This window comes from Maylandia zebra, linkage group LG23 (assembly GCF_041146795.1).
Source record: "Maylandia zebra isolate NMK-2024a linkage group LG23, Mzebra_GT3a, whole genome shotgun sequence".
Lineage (NCBI taxonomy): Eukaryota > Metazoa > Chordata > Actinopteri > Cichliformes > Cichlidae > Maylandia > Maylandia zebra.
The window spans coordinates 22,157,899-22,177,454 of NC_135188.1; the positions used below are offsets into that span (position 1 = coordinate 22,157,899).

At 41.4% G+C, this 19,556-nt stretch overlaps 2 long non-coding RNA genes across 2 annotated transcripts; both read left to right on the top strand.

The window, feature by feature from the left end:
- The first annotated feature begins 49 nt into the window (after positions 1-49).
- LOC143415051 (uncharacterized) lies at positions 50-1,232 on the top strand. The gene is made up of 3 exons (XR_013095661.1): positions 50-369; positions 519-642; positions 761-1,232. It is a non-coding gene; the product is annotated as an uncharacterized LOC143415051 (long non-coding RNA).
- A 690-nt stretch (positions 1,233-1,922) lies between these two features.
- Positions 1,923-8,210, top strand: LOC143415050 (uncharacterized). Its single transcript, XR_013095660.1, has 3 exons — positions 1,923-2,391; positions 3,716-3,820; positions 7,645-8,210. It is a non-coding gene; the product is annotated as an uncharacterized LOC143415050 (long non-coding RNA).
- Positions 8,211-19,556: the final 11,346 nt, after the last annotated feature.

Consider the following 19,556-nt stretch of genomic DNA (forward strand, 5'->3'; position numbering starts at 1 on the left):
GTTAATTATCACAGAATTCATTATTTATGGTCATCAGTACAACTCATGCTAACATCATAAGTTAAGTAATACTACGGTGTACTGTCCTTCTTTCTTCATTCTTAAACAGGCAGTTTGTCTTTTTGACATCAATAAATGTAATCTGACTGAATGTGTGTTTGCAAAGCCTGTTATCAACCTGACTGCTTTCTCATACGCTGGTTTTGCTGCCCGTCCCGTAGGAGTTTGTGGAAGCACTTCCGTGCAGTTTCTCTCTGTCCCTTCCTGCTGATCTTTCCAGCGTACATGGCTTTTATGATCTGCCAGTTCTTCCACACGGACTTCTGGCTTCTCATCATCATCTCCTCCTCAATCCTCACCTCTCTCCAGGTAACACACAACCGCATCGCAGTGTGCAAAAACATTAAATTAAATAGTTTAAACTTGCTCTACCCAAACAGTTCAGGCCAATAATAATTAAACATGTATATTTGCTTGTTTTTTAATTCCATAATAACTCTGAAACACTCTACCGCCAGGTGCTTGGCACTCTGTTGACCTGTTGTTCTCTTCATGGTGGAGGAGTTTCATAAAGCTCCAGTGGAGAACATGGATGAAGTCATATATTGTGTAAATGGGACCTACAGATTGCTGGAGGTTCTGGTATGTGTCACACACACGTACAGCAACTCTTTGCTAAGTTCTGACTGTAAACCAACACTGTCATGTAATGCATCAGCACTGTCTCTGCCTCACTGTCAGTGATTTGTTACCTCACCAGGTTGCGGTGTGCTGTGGTGCATCAGAGAGTGTATTTGGCGAGTGGAGTATGATGGGAAGCACCATCATCTTGGTCCACTCATACTATAACGTCTGGCTCAGAGCCGAGCTGGGCTGGCAGAGCTTCCTGCTCAGGAGAGATGCTGTAAACAAGATAAAAAGCCTCCCCACAGCTAGCAATACACAGCTGGAGCAGTATAACGACATCTGTGCTATACCTTGTGTGTCACCTCTGACACCAAGAACTGCAGCAAGCGTTTGGTGCTAGAGGTCACATTTTGAGTTTGTGAAGATATTTAAGGTAGACACACGTAATTAGCGGCAGCTGTGTTGTTGATCGGGAGGAAGCAAACAGTTTGTGACCGCTGCGCTGCTGTTAAATCCTAGAAATAAAGAATCTGAAGGACAAGATGAGTAAGGCTGGAGTTATTGGACTGTATCAAGTTTAATAAATTCATGCATACCAGTGACATCGCGTCACCCCCGCCAACGAACACCCCAGTGGTTTCAAGCCTGGGCTTAGCCTCTACAGGAGAGGTTTCAGCCATGTGTGTCCATCACAAGCCCACCACCATGATCTCAGGCCTTGAGGCAACAATCATGAAAACTAATCTTAACTGAGAGTGTTGGATGTCCTCATTGTTGCAGAGCACATGGACAGCTTACTCACCTGGTTCTGTGGGCCAGCAGCACATGTCACACCATTCATCACCCTTGTCATCACATTCAATCTTGGTCTGAGAGAAACCTGAAGACAGAAACGTTCAATGATAAAAACACACAGTGGAATAAAATTGTGAGAAGTCATCAGTTGATGCAGTTTAAGGACACTTGTTCTTCTGTGCAGTCTCACCTGGAGCTCGCGCTTCTAGTTCATGCCATCATCACCAAAGATTCTTCAAATAATAGTTTAAAGATGTCCATGAATGCACTGCTAACTGCTCTTCACCCTGATAAAAATCAACATGCATTTAGAATAAGAAACACTTTTACAAAACCAAAAGCTTCACTGTACTTAGTGATTTATACGTCTAAGAAACAGGTTCAGTTTGTAACTGAGAGAGCGGCTCAGTGGTGCTGAATTATATTTCCAATAGAAACACAATTTCATATGTTGTAGTAACAACACACTGCCACAAGATGGCAGCCTAGGCCTACTTTACCATGCTGTTCCAGTCAAAAAGAAAAAGTGACAGAGCCTTGAAAGAGTGACAGAGACACTTTTTATGAACTCATCTGTAATGTGTCACCTTTTCTGTAGAATGAAGAAGTGCTTCCCTTCTTTTAAAGTAAATACAGGCTTACAAAGATCCTCTAAACAAAAAATCCTCGCCTGCAGAGAGCAAAATCTCTTAAATAAATGGGGGTAAGCGTAAGCTGAAGCCATCTGATGTTTATGTTCATGAATATAACACACTGAAACATTTTGTCTTTGTTTTTATTGTTTATTAAAATACTTTTAAATGTCTAGTTTTAGTTTAAGAACCATCTAGTCCAGCAGGTGGCGGTAATGCACCTTAAAGCTCTAACCGCCAAAGAAAAACCCCAAAGAAGAAGAAGCCGCGAAGTTCCCGCTTCATTGTGTTTGTGTTTTAGTTTATTTTTCTTCCTCATCTAAAGTGAAGCACTAAGGTAACTTTGATCTGAGTTCAGTCAATCTTGAATTTAGCTCCTGAGTGAAGTTTTCTGTTGCTCTCCTCGGTCTCTGTTGTCAGTTATTTGTGAACCAGTTGAAAGAAAAAGCCTCTACATCAAGTCAAGCTGCTATAAACTAATTTACAAGAAAATATTAACAAATGCTAATGAAACACAGAGAAGAAAACAGTGTTATTATTAGAAGAAAGCTTTTAAATTAGCTAAGTGTAATCAGAGTTTCTATTATTTTATTAGTCTGTTACTAAGCGCTAGTTAGCATCTCTGTCACTGTGTGGCACCTGCATAGTTTTTGAATGCAGCGTGCTATCCAAGCTAGCTAGCTAGCTAGCTAACGCCAGCCATCATCAATATAAGGTCACTTCCAGCGCCAAAAAATCCAAATATGTTGGCGGTAAAAGTGCTATAATGAAATCAATTTAAAAGAAAGGTAAAAAATAAATGTATTCCAGACTAAAACACAGCTGCCTTTGTCTTATCAGCGCAAAGTTGTGTCAGCCCACAGGGCATGTGATTGTAAAAACTGGCCTCACTCTGAGAGGCCTGTTGTTAGAATCATTTCAAAGATAATTTGATAAATTCTGATCAGTATTCAGTAAATGAGCCTGATTAACTGTTAGCAAAATAATAATGATAGGCCAGAGATACCAGAGATTCATTTTTAAAACAAATACAGCCTCGAACCCCAAGAGGGGATCTGTGTTTTAAAAGTACTGCAGAGTTTTTAAAATAGAATAGAATAGTCTTTTATTGTCTTTGTACATATTCAACTAAATTGTGGGTGCTCCACACCAACTGTGCATGGAAAACAATATAAATAGTAAGACAGTAAGAATAAATTAGAGGACAGGTTGCAGAATGCTTGAAAGTAGTGCAATGGACTTGATATAAGTAGAGAATCGGAGTGTGACTGAGTGATGAGGGTTACTCAGATCATGGCTCAGATTTCTACACCCACTCAGATAGGATAATCTTCCACGGCACACCTGATCAGTTCTCACGGCACACGTATATATGCCGCGGCACAGTGGTTGGGAAACACTGTACTCGTTTATGCAGGTCCATCGATTGTTCTGTTTTTGTTCTTTGCCAGGGCTTTTTTTAAAGAGGAATTGCTCTCCTGGTACTGGTGTGCCATACTGCTGAATTTGGTATCGGTGCTCAAACCTTTTGTGTATGTTTTAAACAAGTTGCTCACCCAGGGAAGCTAAAATTTGTTGTTTGTGCTCTCAGATGAACATATGAGACACTTTGACTCTTCAGTGCAGTGTGGAGCCTAACAAAGTTCTGTTTTGTGTCCCAGCTGATCAGGAGGAGGAGAAGAGTCTGACGGAGCAGCAGGGGAACATTTACGCTACTTGGACTCAGCTCAGCCACTGCAGAGAAAACAATGAGTTCGACAAAGAAGGTGACAGATACTAGTGTTAAGAAATACTCCATTAACCCTTTAAGGCCTATTGGAGCAGGAATGCTCCGTTTTGCGTAACAATTTTAAAATCCCGGTAGAACTGCACTTAAGCTAACACAATTATTTTATTTAGGAATAGTTGTACTTACATCTTATGCCATCAGCTTGCCCTAGGTCACGTTTCCTTCCACATATGTATTTGCAGAAATTGCATAAAAAGCACTTGCAGCAAAAAAACATAATATACCAGAAACACGCTTTGCTGTTCATAGCACTTCCTATGTTGGAATAGATGCCAGCGCGAACTATCACATGTCCGACTTTACCTGCCAAAACCTGCCTTCAGCGACACCTATACTGGTGTTTTTAAAAGTCATGTTTGACTTTATTCTTTTCTGTATTGTTTCTGGGATGCTTAGAACTCAAACTGCACTGTTGGTAATAGTTTATTTTGATGCACATGCTGTTTGTTTGCAAATTTGCATTATAATATTTATTTTTGTTTTTCCTCAAAAATGCTCAAAAACAAATTTCCTGTGGTTGGAAACAATGTGCAACTTTTTTAAATTTACAGTTTTGAGGGATACAATTTTCTAACTACAAATATGTGTAAAAAACAAAACAAAAACAATTTAAATTTTTTTGTATTTTATTGCAGTTTTTTTGCACTTTATGTAGTTACTATGGACTTAATGCATAGATATTATTAACATTTGGGATATAATGGTCATATTGATGTATAGCAACTTGAAATGCTCCCCAAAATGGCATTAAGGCAGGGCTCTAGACTAACTTTTTGCCAGTACGCCTAACTTTAAAAAGTTAGGTGTACCAGCACAAAAGTTAGGCGCACACAAATTTTATAATAATTTATATAATATAATGTGTTTTTCTGGATACACTGTGCTTTTTCAGCATTCAAAGATTGATGACACCGTGTCAGAGCACTGGCTATGAATTTCAGAAGGATCAGGCCTTAACTTAACAGAAAAGTTAGCAATAGTTCTTTTCCTATTACAGCTACATCCACTTCTGTCGTGCCTAGGCTGCTCACTAGGGCTGGGTATCATCACTGATTTCTATAATCCATTCGATTCCGGTTTTCAAAGTCCCGATTCGATGCAACTTAGCCTCAGACAGTCAGAAATATTATAATTCTGATCATTTATCAGTACTGACTTCTTCAGAATTGTGAACATCACAGCAGATGCCTTTGTGTGAAAGTAACTGAGAATAAAACACAGAAAAACATGAAGGAGATTTTCCTTGTCTGGCTTTTTATAGCAGATAACCTTCAAAATATTCTACAATGTTCTGCATATAAAGTTCGCAGGTCGCATTTGCGACCAAATTGGTCGCACTCTAGAGCCCTGCATTAAGGGCATGTAAAAATTAGAGATGGACCGATCCGATATCACGTATCGGTATCGGTTCGATACTGACGTAAATTACTGGATCTGATATCGGAGAGAAATAAAAAATGTAATCCGATCCATTAAATTTCAAAAAAGCACCTCACAAAACTTGCGACATGGCGTAACTCGGCTCATAACCGTAGCACGTCGGAGCAGTGTGCTCACGTGATAGAGCGGCTGTGTGTATTTGTAGCCTCGCTACCAATCCGGCATTTCATCTCCGAGGAAGTTATCCCAGAGAGAAGTAAAGCAAGTGTGTAAGTTCATCTCTGAATGTTTGTAAAGCATTCCTGCGATGGAACATATATGGAGCGACTGCCTCTTCTCTCCCCCTCCCTCTCCTGCTGCTACTTCAGTCATGAAATCATGATCAGCTGATCGGCTTTTCTGTCGCGAGTCCGTCTCTCTTGTTTGTTTATTGCCCACTTCGCGCCAGAAAGAGGAAACCAGCAGCTGAACAACAGCAGCATGTTTAACCTTGATAAGCTGTTGTTAGAATTTATTTAATATTACTTTCTACACCAGGATCCTTTTCTAGCTGACGGCTGGTAACTGTGCAGGGGCGGATCTAGCAAAGTTTAGCCAGGGTGGCCGATAGGGCATTAACAGGGAAAAGGGGGCACAAAGACATCCTTTTCTTTCTTATTCTCATTTAAAATGTCTAGATTTTAATAAATAATTATCTGAATCTTACACCCAAAGTTTTAATCTGATGTAAAATGTATAGAAGTCCATGACTGTATATAGTAACTAAGCCTAATATACCCTAGTAAGCTTTACTACTTTTTCCTTTGGGAAGGTACCATCTGTGCAGTCTGCAATTCTGTTGAAGAAAGATGTTGAATCTATTTAATTATTCTTGAAAAATAATTGATTTCTGTGAATCTTTTTTCACACTGCATCAAATTAAAGTTGATTATGTTGATTAAGCATCATGAAGTGGAGGGTGGGTGATTCCCTATCTATTTTTTTTTTTTGCTGGGAGTTTTAGAGCCCTATTATTTAGGTTACTTACTCCTTAAAATACCAGAATAGGGAGGATGGAGTAGGATTAAGTGTATTAGATTGATCACTATTACTGAACTATGAAATATTTGGGTGCTGTGTATTTTTTGCATACAGGTATAACAGAATAGCTTTAGTGTTTTGTTTTTTAACTTGAGTATGAACTTATACAAAAACAGTCATAAAACCTAAACATTCACATTCTTTCTCTCTTACGGCGCCTAAGTGACGGCCTTGGCTCCCTGTTTTATCTCCTCCTGATGAGATGGGGCAGAAAACCTCTCCGGTATGCTCTGTTCTCTTCTAATCAGACAAATAAGGCCATGACTCTCTGAAAACAGTATTTCTTATACCTCAGCAGTATAATGCATCATAAAACAATATCACTCATTCACAATAAATCAGCAGTCTAATGTAATACAAATCAGTTTAATAACTGTAATAGTTGTCACCTTCTTCAAAGTCAGGAGAATAATGCAAACTAAAACTACATAATAATTTCACTATCTTTAATTAGGGGTATAACGTGGCATAAGATAATATAATAATCTCACACCATGAACTGACAGATTTCTTTGCTGAGCTCAAAAACTCTATTGAGAACTTTTCCCCAACTCAGCCAACGGAACTCTGTATGATAAGGATGTCGCCAAACTCTGAATCATAGAAGGATGAAATTGACGGTGATTTAAACCTTTAAACTCAGATAAAATTTACGGTTTGTGTTACAGTGATCGCTACATGCTCCATTTATAGGACTTTACCACACAGCCTGGTGTATGATGCAGGATTGGATTTCATGTGTTACTGTTTAGGCTCAAATCAATTTGATCTTTGATGCCCGCAGTGATGAAATAACTCCCCTCAAATGACTTAAACCAAAAGTAACAAGCCTGTGTTGAAAATGTAAGGAGTAGAAAATACAGATTTTTTTTTTTTTTTAATGTAGCGAGTAAAAGTAAAAAAAAACGTCAGGTTACAGTCAGACTCTGACATCATCCTTCACTGAACCAAGCTAGTAACTGTTACATATGATTTATTATTATCGAATAAATTATACAATTATAGAAATATATAATAGGAAACAAACAGGAAATATAAAAAAGTACAGACCTGGTAAACATTTATTACTATTCTGAGTGTGTTAGCATTAATATTTGTGCACAGGCAGGAGGGATGGGCATGATTTTAGAGTGTTTGAACAATGATTAATTATCTTTAACAGCAGGTTGGATGTAATGTGTTACTACTACCAGTAGGTGGGGATAAGAGACCTTTAAGGTGTTTGGTGCCACACTCCACCTTCAGGTTTAAAACTAGTGTTAATGGAGGGAGTTTGAAGCTTCAGTTTGCTTAATGACTGCATTTCACTCACTGCCTCTGTTTGTATCTCTGTCACTGCAGGACCAACGTGGACCGAGAAGTCAGCGCTCTCAGGAGGCCGACAAACCTCACAGAAGAAAGAGAGAGAAAAAATACACCTGTGACGAGTGTGGGAAGGATTTTACCTGGAAGTTTAAACTAAAACAACATCAGCTCATCCACACTGGAGAGAGACCGTTCAGCTGTGACTTGTGTGGAAAGTCGTTTTCCTGGAAGAATTCCCTGAAAACACACCAAGTCGTCCACAGTGGAGTTAAAGCTTACAGCTGTGATCAGTGTGGCAGAGCTTTTACTCACAGTAGCCACTTACAGAGACATCTAGTTACCCACTCTGGAATTAAGGCATACAGCTGTGACATCTGTGGAAAAACGTTCAGCCAGCTAGGGTACCGAAATATACACCTACGCATTCACTCTGGAGAAGATGTGTACTGGTGTGATCAGTGTGGCAAATACTTTACAACAGACACACAGTTACAACGCCACATGTTTACCCACACTGAGGAGAGACCTTATCAATGTGACCTGTGTGAGAAGACTTTTAAAACTCCACAGTACCTGAGACAACACCAACAGGTCCACACCAGAAAGAGACTCTACAAGTGCAGTTACTGTGAGGTTTGTATTTTTATTTTATTCTTGTAAGTTCAGTCTGACTGTTTGGAACAAGTCTGCTCATTAAATTGTGTTAGCATGTTAGCACTTCTACTGCACCGAAGAGTAGCTCTGAGCCATTATTCAGGTTTTCATTTCATTTAAGTGTAAGTCAGATGTTACTGTAATATTAAATAAGTATTGCTGTAGTATTATGGTCGTAGTATTGTAGTTATTGTAGCCCAGTAAACTGAGTGTGTTAATTGAAACAGTAAAATGTAATTGGACGTCTGCAGAGATGCTCTTTATTTCAGGCGACTTTCAGGATAAAAGTGTTGAAGGACTGACTTACACTGTCTTTGTGTCTTTGTTTAGAAGCAGAGTGACACAGATGGATCCACTTCTCAACCCTGTCATCGCTGTGGTGGTGGGAAAGACTTTCGTTGTGACATCTGTGGAAAAACTTTCAGTCAGCAAGCCGGCCTAAAAATGCATCAACGTAAACACACTGGAGACAAACTGAAATACTGCAAAGAATGTGGGAGAAGCTTCCCCACATCAGCTGAGTTAAAACAACATGAACTCTTTCACAGTGGGGTCAAAAAGCACCTCTGTGATCAGTGTGGGTCATCCTTCACCACTGCAAGTCAGCTTAAAACACACAAACGAGTCCACACAGGAGAGAAACCATACAAGTGCAGACACTGTGACAAAAGCTTCTCACAGTCAGGTAGTCGTAACGAGCATGAACGTACACACATGGAAGGAAACTACAGCTGTGAGCAGTGTGACAAGAGCTTCAGTAATCTCAGTTCATACTCTGCACACAAACGATCCCACGTTACTAATAAACTGTTTCACTGTTACCACTGTGCCAAAACATTCACTTCATTATCTGCTCTGTGCAAACATCAGCGCGATCACGCAGGGCTGAAACCGTTCCCATCACAGGACGACAGCGAATCTGAAGAGAGAGAAACATCCTCTTCTGGTTTCAGAGTCCAACTTAAAACCCTGGAGATCAGGCTCCACAGAGTTCAGGTCGGCTCTCCTTAAGTTTAAGTTAAAGTTCTAATGAGGCTATGAATCAAACTGTTCCTATAGTTCAATGTTAATCTTTATAAATTGTTCTTCTGTTTGTGTTCAGTCGTTACCTTTTTTTTCAGTGGTTGGATTAAAAATCAGTTTCAGTTGAAGTTTTTATTGAATGTATTTTGTTAAATAAAGTTAAAAAAATGTTAAATAAAGAATTGTTTGAACGACAAAGATTTTGAGCCATGATGTCATTTCCTGTATTTCAGAGTAAAGACTGAAGTGACGAATGGAAACATGTTTACAGTCATGGAATAAACACTGATGGGTCATCTGTAGGAAGTACTATTGCTGACCTGACAGACTCGACCTTGTTTACAAAGAAAGAAAGGAACTGATGACACGTGTCAGCAGAGGCTTTCAGGGTTGTTTAGAGTAGAGCTGATAGTCTTAAAGAGAACACGGCGATTTTGACAATTTAACACAATGATCTGAGAAAAATGTCTGTTTCTCTCATTTTCACCGTATTCTGATCAAATTTCCAACATTCTTTTAACATGACCGGTACCGGTCCATGAGTCGTTTGGTACCGGGCCGCGAGAGTTGAGGCTCAGGTGTGAAATGTATGGTTTTCAGGGTTTTTATCGGTTTTCAGTGTTATTTTGTTAGTGTTTTTATCGTTAACTCGGTTTTCCTGGGTCTTTTCACGTGTGTTATGAATAAATCTTCTTTTTTTCAGTATCGGTACTAGTTTTATTTTGTTGAATTTATCCGCAACACCTTAAAGGCCGGTCCGTGAAAATATTGTTGGGCATAAACCGGTCCGTGGCGCAAAAAAGGTTGGGGACCGCTGCTGTAAAGTATAAAAAAAAACTCCTCCCCCTGCTACGCCTCAGTAATCTAATGTATTCATCAATTGTTCTCTTAATTATTCAAAGTTGGTTCAACTTATCATGTTCTGGGTTCTATCCTTTATGTATTTAATCTTCAATTTTATTTATTTGGGTAAGCGATATTTTTGACAACCTTTAACACACTTAAAGAGCCGCTTTCACCGTCTTCCCTCCAGCTGTTTCCTGTTGCTCGCTCTCTTCTTCTCTTATCTGATCATCTCGAGCACGTCTTGTACAACACTGTTACTTTTGCAGGCACACATTCAGTTACAAGCTCAACCACATTTTGCCCTATATACAGTGGGGCAAAAAAGTATTTAGTCAGCCACCGATTGTGCAAGTTCCCCTACCTAAAATGATGACAGAGGTCAGTAATTTGCACCAGAGGTACACTTCAACTGTGAGAGACAGAATGTGAAAAAAAAAATCCATGAATCCACATGGTAGGATTTGTAAAGAATTTATTCGTAAATCAGGGTGGAAAATAAGTATTTGGTCACCTCAAACATGGAAAATCTCTGGCTCTCACAGACCTGTAACGTCTTCTGTAAGAAGCTTTTCTGTCCCCCACTCGTTACCTGTATGAATGGCACCTGTTTGAACTCATCATCTGTATAAAAGACACCTGTCCACAGCCTCAAACAGTCAGACTCCAAACTCCGCCATGGCCAAGACCAAAGAGCTTTCGAAGGACACCAGGAAAAGTATTGTAGACCTGCACCAGACTGGGAAGAGTGAATCTACAATAGGCAAGCAGCTTGGTGTGAAAAAATCAACTGTGGGAGCAATCATCAGAAAATGGAAGACATACAAGACCACTGATAATCTCCCTCGATCTGGGGCTCCACGCAAGATCTCATCCCGTGGGGTCAAAATGATCATGAGAACGGTGAGCAAAGATCCCAGAACCACACGGGGGGACCTGGTGAATGACCTGCAGAGAGGTGGGACCAAAGTAACAAAGGTCACCATCAGTAACACACTACAACGGCAGGGAATCAAATCCCGCAGTGCCAGACGTGTTCCGCTGCTGAAGCCAGTGCATGTCCAGGCCCGTCTGAAGTTTGCCAGAGAGCACATGGATGATACAGCAGAGGATTGGGAGAATGTCATGTGGTCAGATGAAACCAAAGTAGAACTTTTTGGTATAAACTCAACTCGTCGTGTTTGGAGGAAGAAGAATACTGAGTTGCATCCCAAGAACACCATACCTACTGTGAAGCATGGGGGTGGAAACATCATGCTATGGGGCTGTTTTTCTGCCAAGGGGACAGGACGACTGATCCGTGTTAAGGACAGAATGAATGGGGCCATGTATCGTGAGATTTTGAGCCAAAACCTCCTTCCATCAGTGAGAACTTTGAAGATGAAACGAGGCTGGGTCTTCCAACATGACAATGATCCAAAACACACCGCCCGGGCAACAAAGGAGTGGCTCCGTAAGAAGCATTTGAAAGTCCTGGAGTGGCCTAGCCAGTCTCCAGACCTCAACCCCATAGAAAATCTGTGGCGGGAGTTGAAAGTCCGTGTTGCTCGGCGACAGCCCCAAAACATCACTGCTCTCGAGAAGATCTGCATGGAGGAATGGGCCAAAATACCAGCTACTGTGTGTGCAAACCTGGTAAAGACCTATAGTAAACGTTTGACCTCTGTTATTGCCAACAAAGGTTATGTTACAAAGTATTGAGTTGTATTTTTGTTATTGACCAAATACTTATTTTCCACCCTGATTTACGAATAAATTCTTTACAAATCCTACCATGTGGATTCATGGATTTTTTTTTTCACATTCTGTCTCTCACAGTTGAAGTGTACCTCTGGTGCAAATTACTGACCTCTGTCATCATTTTAGGTGGGGGAACTTGCACAATCGGTGGCTGACTAAATACTTTTTTGCCCCACTGTAGGTGTCTCACTCTCCATATGTTTCCTGTCGACTTATTCATGGCATGAATATCTTTAACACCTTCTGCATCACTACTTGCTAAGCAAAGACAAAGCAAAATGTTTCACCTCTACCCTAGAAATAAATCTACGTAATATCTGTGACCATAAGCGTGCATGCATTGACCTTTTACTGCACTCTAAGTCACCTTTCACAACAGATCATCTCTTCATGAGCACTTTTTCAGTATGTGTAAGAAAGTGTGCATTATAACCGCTTATTCTACTAAAAGATCAAAGAGAAAACAAACATTTTCAACGTCACTTCCTCTGCCTCCGATATCGGTCATCCTACCTTTTCGACAGATTTAAAAGCCTCTAAGCCCAGGTTTGCCCACCTTGCTGTTCAATTGACCGTTCTCTGTCCAGGACAGCGGCCCGATTTCTAAGTCTTATGTTAATTTATAAGCGCTTCCCGCAGCTTAACAGGAAGCTCCACTTAACCGGCATCTAAGTATCCCACTTTTTTTTTAAACAATGTCTTTTTTATTAAGAGGTTTCCTTTTGTACACATAAACATCAACATATATATTATACATATAGACAGAAAGAAAAGAGAAGGATTACAGATGATCTGTACATTAAGGTTTTTTTTTTTTGTGTCCCGTTTGGATCTATAGCCATCAGAATTGTTGTCTTAAGGCCAAGAAAGATGCCAAGCGGATTTATTTTACCAAGTGGATCATCATGGCCTTGCGATATTGGTCCATTTGATTGACCTTTATTATAATTATGAATTTATTTTATTTACAGTTGCTACAAACGGGACAGACATGACTGGGGGATAGGACAGGGAGAAAGAATGAAAGAAAGAGAGGGAGAGAAAGAAAACCAAAGGGGAGAAGAGACGGTGAGAAGGGGGGGAAGAAAGAAAAAAAACAAACAAAAAAAAACAAAAAAACACCTGGGTCACCTGTATGGAGAAAAAAAACAGAAGAGAAAGCAAACAACAAAGAGCAACATAATAAAAAAAACGGCACCATCACAATAAACTAGCTAGCAGTAGATACTAAATAATAAACGATATTGTGCAGCACGCAAGATAGACAGCGCACAATGTGCTTTGAGGCAGCAGCCAAGAAAGCTGTAGTCCGCGTCTGTGAATATCCGTGTGTACACCTGTGTGCATACCTGTGTGGATCAGCATGCTTGCATTCCAAAGGTTTCTCCATGTAATGATCTGCTAGAGGGTGTGGGGGGGCCACAGCCCCGTCCACCAGGGCATGAAGCAGGTATGGAGGAGATCAAAACTCCAGACATCCAGAGGCCCCCAGAACACAACAGACCAAGGAAGACCAACAGAGGGGCAGCCGCGCCACTGTCCCAGTAAGAGCTGAGGAGAGTCCCAGATGAGGGCTCACTCAGCAGCCACGGAGCAGAAGCCAGGGGGAGTTGCAGTGACGCACCCGTGAGCTCCGCCGGCAGCCAGCTGTGCCTGAGTGACCGAGCCCCAGGCCGAGAGGCCGGGGGCACCCCACCTCCGAAGTGGCCCGAGTGAGCCCCAGGCTCCAGGCCCCGATAAGCGGCCGCCAAGGAGTGAGCCGGTGTGTACCCGGACGCCCACCCCCAGACACAAAGAACCACCAACGCACCGACACCTGAGGGAGTCCGCCACTGGCAGGGGAAGTGGTGGTGGGTGGAGATAGGCCTCCAAACCTTGGAGGGCCTGAGATGTCCCCAGAGAGGTGGCGTCTGATACCCAACCTGACATATAGACACAAACATCCATTCCCACCCTCATGCTCTCATATGCACTTACTCCACACTCAACCAACGTGGAGACAGACATAAAGAGACGCTGTACACACGATCACACTCCCCAAGCGTACTCTACGAACCGGGTCTAGGTACCCTTGCCCCTGGAGGGGGGAACTGCACCCAGACCCAGGTGGTCTGTACATTAAGGTTAAGTAGTACATTTAAGCTGTGAAATGAGTCCAAAAATGTATCTTCGGCTGTGAAATAAAAGAAAAAAAAAGAAAAAGAAAAAAGGGAAAGAAAGAGAAAAAAAAAGAATATAAACAAATGTATAATATATCCCAAAGTAACATAATCCCTGCAAAACAATCCCATTCATTCCCACCCAGGTCACTGCCTGCACCCGCACACTGTATTTCCACACCTGACTTAAGAGAGTTCGCTGAAAAATTCTTATAGATTTTGAAAAGCATCAAGGAAGGGTCCCCACATGTCTTGAAATTTCCCAGTGGAGTTCTGAAGTGAGTGTCTTATCTTTTCCAGTTTTAGACAGGCCATGAGGTCATATAACCACTGTTTGTGAGTGGGAGGGGCAGCGTCCCGCCACCTCAGTAGGATTGCCCTTCTGGCCAACAGGGAACAGAATGATAATGCCTGTTTTTTAGAGGCCGGTAGAAGCACCTCATTCCCACTGATGCCAAACAGAGCAAGAAGGGGGCCGGGGGCCAGCGTCACACTGAGAATTCTGGACAGGGTACGAAAAACCTCTGACCAGAACTGAGTGAGATTGGGACAAGACCAGTACATGTGGACCAGTGAGGCTTCAGCAGTTTTGCATCTGTCACAGTATGGAGTGATTTCAGGGTAGATACGGGATAATCTGGATTTTGAGAAATGGGCTCTATGCACCACTTTGAACTGGATTAAACAATGGCGGGCACATAGTGATGTAGTGTTGACATGTTTGAGTATAGAGGCCCATGTTTCATCAGAGGTTGTCATGTTTAAGTCTTCTTCCCACAGTGTCTTGAGCTTGGATGAAGAGGTATGTGTCAAATTTAACATTTTATTGTAAAGCAAGGAAATCAGCCCTCTATTGGTTGGATTGAGTTGTAGAATAGTTTCTAGTAGTGTAGGCTCTGGTGGAGGGCTTGAGCCTGAAATCTGGGAACAAATAAAGTGCCTGACTTGCAAGTATCTGAAAAAGTGTGATGGTGGAAGAATATATTAATTAGCAAGTTGTTCAAATGATGCTAGTTTGTTGGCTATGAATAGGTCCTTAAAGCAAGTTATTCCACTTCTGTGCCACTCCGCAAACCCACCGTCCTGGGTAGAAGGTTTAAAGAAATAGTTAGATGCAATGGGGCTGAGGAGGGAGAAGTCACAAAGTTTAAAATATTTCCTAAACTGGCCCCATATTTTTAATGAGTGCACCACTACAGGGTTGGGAATGAAGTTGAATGAAGAGGATGGGAGTGGAGAACAAAGTGCAGCTAGTAAGGATATACTGTTGTCACTATGCAATTCCATAGTGACCCAGTCAGGACAACCACTCCGATTATGGTAAAAATACCAAAACACCAAACATCGTATGTTAGCAGCCCAATAATAAAAACGAAAGTTGGGAAGTGCAAACCCACCCTCAATTTTAGATTTTTGAAGATGCATCTTATTGAGCCTTGGGCGTTTACCCTGCCATAGATAAGATGAGATGACAGAGTCCAGCTTATTGAAAAAAGTGTTGGGAATGAAAATGGGTATGGCCTGGAAAAGGTATAGAAATTTGGGTAGAATGGTCATTTTAATTGAATTGATACGTCCTACCAGAGACATAGAGAGTGGTGTCCAGTGGGTAAGGGACCGCTTCACTTGGTTCAGCAATGCACTCACATTTTCTGTGAAAAGGTTTTTATGTTTTTTTGTCACTGTGATTCCCAAATATGTAATTTTTGTCCTTTCAACTCTGAAGGGCAAGCAGGTGAAGTCTAACATACTGGCTTTGCTACTTAGCGGGAAGAGCTCACTTTTATTAAGGTTCAGTTTATACCCTGAAATCTGACCAAATTGACTAAGCAGATTCAATGCAGATGGTAGTGAGGCTAAGGGCTTAGAAATAAAGAGCAGGAGATCATCTGCATAGAGCGAGACCTTATGTTCTGTATTGTTTCTCCAAATGCCGTGTACCTCTTTGCAACTGCGGAACGCAATGGCAAGGGGTTCTATGGCCAGATCAAAAAGCAGGGGCCTGAGAGGACATCCCTGGCGTGTGCCTCTGTGAAGTTTGAAGGGTTTTGACAATTGGAGGTTAGTTCGTATTGTAGCAGATGGTTGAGAATAGAGTAATTTGATCCATGAAGTAAATTTCGCTCCAAAGCCAAATCTATCAAGGACTGCAAAGAGATAATCAAACTCAACTCAATCAAAGGCCTTTTCAGCGTCAAGCGAGACCACACATTCATCAGAGTCTGTAGAGCTGGAGTAGACTATGTTAAATAGCCTCCTTATGTTAAAATATGAATGACGACCTTTAATGAAGCCTGTCTGGTCTTTCGAAATAATTTTTTGGAAGAACTATTTCTAGTCTACGGGCAAGTATCTTGGCTAATATTTTAGCGTCTGTGTTCAGTAGAGAAATGGGTCTATAGGAGGCACATTCCAACGGATCTTTTCCTTTCTTTTTAATAAGTGTAATACAGGCTTCATAGAATGATTGAGGAAGAGATCCTTGTTCCTTGCAGTCCGTGAGGGTTGCACTAAGCTGCGTGGACAGTAATGAAGAGAAGTGTTTGAAAAATTCTGACGGAAAGCCATCCGGACCTGGACACTTACCAGAATGCATCGAAGCTATAGCCAAGGAAACTTCTAACTGGGAGATGGGTTCATCCAGCCTTGTTTTAAGTTCTGTTGGAATTTCAGGAATGTTAAGTTTAGCTAAAAACTCATTAATTGCATTACAGTCAGTTTGGGACTCTGAGGTGTAAAGCTGTGAGTAAAAATCCCTGAACACTTCATTGATTTTTTCATGATCTGTGACTATGTTGCCATCTTGTGCTCAAGAACTTCTACTCCTGCACCATCGAGAGCGTCCTGACGTCAAACATCTGCACCTGGTTTGGGAACAGCACCAAGCAGGACAGACGAGATCTGCAAAGGGTGGTGCGCTCGGCAGAACGCATCATTCAATCAGAGCTCCCTGACCTGCTGTCCATCTACACCAAGCGGTGCAAGTCCAAAGCTAGGAAGATTATGATGGACCTCTCCCATCCCAACAATGGACTCTTCTCACTGTTGAGGTCTGGGAAGCGCTTCTGCTCCCTTAAGGCCAAAACAGAGAGAATGAGGAGGAGCTTCTTCCCCCAGGCTATTCGGGCCCTGAACCAGGTGTAGGACTGGACTCTCCCAAACACGTCACTATAAGACTGGACTCTCACACACGTCACCACACGCACCACCACACATTTCCTATAATCCTATAATTCCTATAATTTACAATCCTTATCTTTATAATCTCTTCTGCTATTTGCACATTTTTACTGTAAATTCCTAAGTTAATTTGTAAATTTTTGTAGTAAATTGTAAATATTGTAAAACTTTTCTTCTGTCATTTAATGGTCGGGCATTGTACAGCTACAAGCATTTCACCCCCATGTCATACTGTGTATGGTTGTGTGTGTGTGACAAATAAAATTTGAATTTGAATTTGAATTTGTTGTCAAATTTTAAGAATACTTTGCCTTGCCCGAGAACCTTTTAGAAGGCTCGCCAGTAATTTATCAGGTTTGTCACCATGCATATAAAATTTGGATTTGTCATGTAAGAGTAAACGTTCAGTCGAGTACGTTGTGAGTAGGTCAAGTCTTGTTTTAAGTTCTACACGCTTTTTAAATATTTCATGACTCTGTTTGAGAGCATACTGTTCATCAGTCTCCTTAATCTGTTGCATTAACTTGTTCCTTTCATGGGTGGACTGTTTTTTAATTCTTGCCGAATAAGCAATAATCTGGCCTCTGATATACGCCTTAAAGGCATCCCATACGACAAGGCTGGAAGTCTCTGGGGAAGAGTTGGTGGCAAAGTAAAAGCGTATCTCATCCTGGATAAACTTTACAAAATTTTCATCCGACAGGAGGGTCGAGTTGAAACGCCATTGTGCAGCTTTAACAGGAGGATGTGGAAGAGACAGAGACAAAGTAAGAGGGGCGTGATCTGAAATAACTATGCTATGGTAGGCACAGGAGTGGACCTGCTGCAGACAATTAGTGTCAATGATAAAGTAATCAATTCTTGAATATGTATGGTGCACATGTGAAAAATAGGAGTAATCTCTTTTATGAGGATTTAGAGTACGCCAAACATCACACATTCCATATTCTGATAGAAAGGCATGAATGACAGATGCAGATTTGCTTAAAACATTGCTCTTAGTGGATGAGCGATCCAGGGCTGGGTCTAACCAGCAGTTAAAATCACCCCCCAGAAAAAGAGAGTAGACATTTAAGTCGGGCAAAGAGGAGAATAGTTGTTTAAAGAAATTCTCGTCATCTGTATTAGGAGCATACACATTTACTAGAGCAACAAGACTGTTATACAGTTTCCCACTGACAAGATAAGATAAGATAAGATAGAACTTTATTAATCCCTCGGGTGGGTTCCTCTGGGAAATTCGACTTCCAAAAAAAGCACAGCAACGACCGAAGTTACAGTTACAGAATTGTTATATATATATATACACACACACACACACACACACACATATATAAATACAGAGACAAATATAAATAAAATATACAAAGGGGATAAATAGAATAAATAGGAATAAAAAATAAAAATACAAGTGAATTGCACATTTCAAGTATTGAGTCTATTGCACTGTTGACTATTTACAAAAAGTATTGCACAAGGTATTGTACAGTGAGGTGAAGAGGCACTACAGCTTAGTTGTTCCCCCCTCCTTTGTCCTCCTGTCTCCCCTCCCTCTCGCCTCCAGAGAGGAGTTAAACAGTCTGATGGCGTGTGGGACAAAGGAGTTTTTAAGTCTGTTAGTTCTTGTCTTGGGGAGAAGCAACCTGTCACTGAACAGACTCTTCTGATTGTTTATGGCCGTGTGCAGAGGATGCCCAGCATTGTTCATAATGTCCATCAGTTTCTTTAATGTCCTTTTCTCTGCCACTGTCACCAGAGTGTCCAGCTTCATGCCGACCACAGAGCTAGCCTTCCTGATCAGTTTCTCCAGCCTGGATGAGTCCCTCTTTGCTCTGCTGCTCCCCCAGCACACCACAGCATAGAAAAGTACTCCAGAAACCACCGACTGGTAAAACATCCTCAGGAGCTTCCTGCAGATGTTAAAAGACCTCAGCCTCCTGAGGAAGTACAGTCGGCTTTGGGATTTTTTATACAGGTGCTCTGTGTTGCATGACCAGTCCAGTTTATTGTCCACCCACAGCCCGAGGTACTTGTACTTGTTGACCACCTCCACCTCCTCCCCCTCTATCTGAACCGGCAGTGGACCTTCTCTGGACCTCCCGAAGTCCACAACCAGTTCCTTAGTCTTTGAGGTGTTGAGTTGCAGGTGGTTTGTGTGACTCCATGCGACAAAGTTCCTCACCAGACTTCTGTACTCCTCTTCCTGATCATCCCAGATACACCCCATGATGGCCGTGTCATCTGCAAACTTCTGAATATGGCATAATTCAGAGTTGTAGCAGAAGTCAGAGGTGTACAGGGTGAAGAGAAGAGGGGACAGCACAGTTCCCTGTGGTGCTCCTGTGCTGC